Here is a 3,555-nt window from a genome sequence, read left to right as displayed (position 1 = left end):
GACTTCTCTTCCCTGAATGTTTTGGTTAGTGAGCATTCGATTCTTGAGCAACTTTAGAGAGCCAGTGTGAAGCAGCAGCTATTTAGTAGCTCATACATGTTAATGCTGATCTGGGGCTCACCAATTGTAGCTGGGCCTGCAACTTCTCAACCTTTCCCTGGATCATTCTTCAGCTTTTCTAAACTTTGGACGAGGCATGTGTGAAAAAGGACTGAGACTCTTCCAGGAGTTATACCATCAAAGTCAGAGGTAATAAAAATGACAAGAGTTTCAGGTTGTGCTTGTGATTTCTACTTGTTCCCATGTCTCCCACTTTACATCCATCTTCCCTCTTTACTGCCTGCCCCATGGACTTCAAGCTGTTACATCAGAAACAAAGGTAACAGCCTTGCAGAGCAATGCCTGACCAGCTCCCACAACAACATCAAGTCCAATCTCATATAAGCCTACTTAAACTACTATATGCTAGTAGTTCTGCTTCTGACTGAATGCTGACAGTTATATACAGGAAAAATGAGGCTCGTGAGACTACCTGAAATGGTACTTGTCATTATAATCTCAAAGCACCTGTGCTAAAGTCTCTATTGCTCACATATTCTTATGCCTTTCTCAAATTTTGACTTTCTAAGAGAGGAAATTTTATCTCTGTATGACCAGTGCAGGATGGTGCTTAGCACAAATTGTAAACCCTTTGTTAAATAATTTGGAACACTTCCGTTAAAGTTAACAGCAAAGATGTCAATCTGATTTCTATAGCAGAGGAATACATTTGGCATCAATAAATACTGACTCGACCAACATCCACTGTTACATAAAAATCCTAGGAAGTCAGTGAAAACAGCAGTTATCCAAATGGTACATATTTTCAAATATTTCCTATTCAAGTTGTCCTTTGTGTTTAAGTACATGCTTATATAAATGCAGATAAACCTACGGAAGGGCAGAACTTTCTGACTTTAATGCTGGACTCTAGGATAATTTTATTTTATTTTATTTTTTTATTTTTTTGGAGTTCAATTTGCCAACACATAGCTGGGATAATTTTATGACACATCAGGTTTATAATATTTCCTATGGACATATTACTAAAACAATAAAGCCAATAATGTGATTTGGTACACATTTCCTTTAGTTAAGAATAATAAAAAGCTTTAAATTTCCTATAACCTATTAGCCAGAAATAGCTTACCACTAAATTATCAGTTCCATGACATGTTTAATTTTTAGCCATATGATGTTAAAACAGTTCAGAATACTATGCAACCTGAAAAACCTAGTTTTAACTGTCACCAACGAAGTGCAAGATGACAGAATAATTACAAGTTTAAACTATAACTTGGTAGTCTTTAGTCAGCCAACAAATTTTATTAAAAGCAAACTGCTCTTTCAAAATTGATCATGGAACTCAAAATACATATAAAAAGGATGAAAAACATCTTGCTGGCCAATACATCGTTTTAATTTTCTCACTATACGAAACAAACTTTGCATTTTTAGAAAGGGTTAAGTGTAACTTCAGTAGACAGCAATACAGAAAGATTTTGTCACAGACTAGTTTCTTTAGTCAATTGCTTCTAGCTCTCTCCACTGGGATAGATGCATTTACAGAACTGGCTGTGATGGAGCCTTCTTTGCAAGCAGCTTTAGACCTGCAATACACTTGGCAATGGTCTCCTTTTCCTGTGATAAGGGAAGAGAAATCTGGTTAGATGTTTCCAAATCACAGAAGGGTATAAACACTGTAATTCTAAAGGATACCTCCTATAAGATCTCAAGGTTCCTACAGAATCTCAAGACTGACAGACTACTAGAAATATTTTATATACCATAGGGGTGATGCAATTTATTCTAAGCAAATCCAGGGAATTAGTTAAAAATCCCCAGGCTCACAGCTTTTGAATGAAATCTATATAGAATTGGAAGCCAGACACTGCTATAACCACATGCCAACGATGTTAGCTTGCATAGCTAACAGCTGCTTGAAAAACAGCAGCCTAACAAACATTAATGACACAAATGTTAAGAATAAAAAGTTTTCTTTTTTGTGTATTTTCATCGATTCTTAAGTATGTTACTTTTATGCAAAAGACAATTTCTGAAAAAAAAAAATCCATTAAATGTTGGTAGACCCTGTTCTTCTAGTCCCTGATGGTTACAACAGAAAATGATTATAAATGCCTACATACTGTATATATTTGGGAAAGAAATCAAGTCATAATAAAAAAATATATAAACTTTAGAAAGGAAAACAAATTTAGCTGAGTAATAAAAAACATTTGTTTAAGACCAATGATGTAAGAAGCTGGGAAGAAAAAATAGAATAGAGATCATGGAATTAGGAAATGAAAGGAACTCAGAAATAGCTTTATCCAGTCTGTTGTACAGAGAAATGAACTATGTTGGTTAGCCTTTCCTAAGTGACAAAACTTGAATACAAGTGTGCCACAGTGCTCTCAACTGTCACTGTCTCTGACAGCAAGAGACCCTTTGGTGACCAAATTCTGAGGAAAGAGGAAGGCCATCACGGTAGCTGTGCAGTGTCTTTCAAGTTACCACTACCCAGAAAATGAAGCAGGGTGACGCCACCGTCTCTAGGCTAAAGACTCCTTGCCAGCTATTTCTATCGCACCAGAACATCAGCAGAGGTTTGTAAGAGAAATCAATACAATTCCAGAAACTTCAGAACACCATGTACCTGCTGGGCAGATGCTCTGCACCACATGCTTCTCCACCCAGCTTATCATGTGCTCTTGCTCCTTTTGATGCATCATGTTCTGCAGAGATATGACAGTCTAGGTGATTCTTCACTTCCCTGTACACTCCATGCAGCTGTTCCCCATAAGTGAGCTCCAGTGCCATAGCAATGCTATTCTGAAGCAAAATTAAGAATTAAAAAAAAAAAAAAAAAAACCTCTGTATCATTGAAGGGTCACTTCTATACTCTGTGGATTCTGCTGGTTAGAATACCCCACCACTTTCTTGTATTTTATGCAAAATTGTTTAATTTAATATGAGTGCGTAAGAGATGCATGTGCTAAATAAACTCTAATAACATATGGTAAAAATATATTTTAAAGTATATACAGTAAGTTTCTTCCAGCCCACCCAAGGCCACCATCTTCCTGTACTTCTTGTAACTCCTTCACAGAAATATTCAATAAATGGGATGCCTGGGTGGCTCAGCGGTTGAGCGTCTACCTTTGGCTCAGGGTTTGATCCCGGAGTCCTGGGATCAAGTTCCACATCAGGCTCCTGGTACGGAGCCTGCTTCTCCTGTCTCTGCCTCTCTCTGTCTCTCTCATGAATGACTAAATAAAATCTTTAAAAAAAAAAAGAAAATGAAATATTCAATAAACAAAATACAGGTGCGTGCAGGCAGGCATGCACGTGCACACAAACATCAATCACTTTTTACTAGGACATATAGATCCACCACAATTTTAAGTTACATTGAATTCTACTATACCGGTGTTCCATAATCCAGAGTTCATTTAACTAAGCTCTATTTTTCTACTAGAAATAATGCTACATCTATTGTATGTCTTTGCACTTATG

General features: G+C 36.8%; 1 pseudogene; it reads right to left on the bottom strand.

Moving 5' to 3' along the window:
* Window positions 1-975: 975 nt before the first annotated feature.
* The window catches only part of LOC112907993 (ATP synthase F(0) complex subunit B1, mitochondrial-like), a 19,069-nt pseudogene continuing 16,489 nt past the window's right edge, over window positions 976-3,555 (bottom strand).

This window comes from Vulpes vulpes, chromosome 8 (assembly GCF_048418805.1).
Source record: "Vulpes vulpes isolate BD-2025 chromosome 8, VulVul3, whole genome shotgun sequence".
NCBI lineage: Eukaryota > Metazoa > Chordata > Mammalia > Carnivora > Canidae > Vulpes > Vulpes vulpes.
This window is presented reverse-complemented; position numbering and strand designations above follow the sequence as displayed.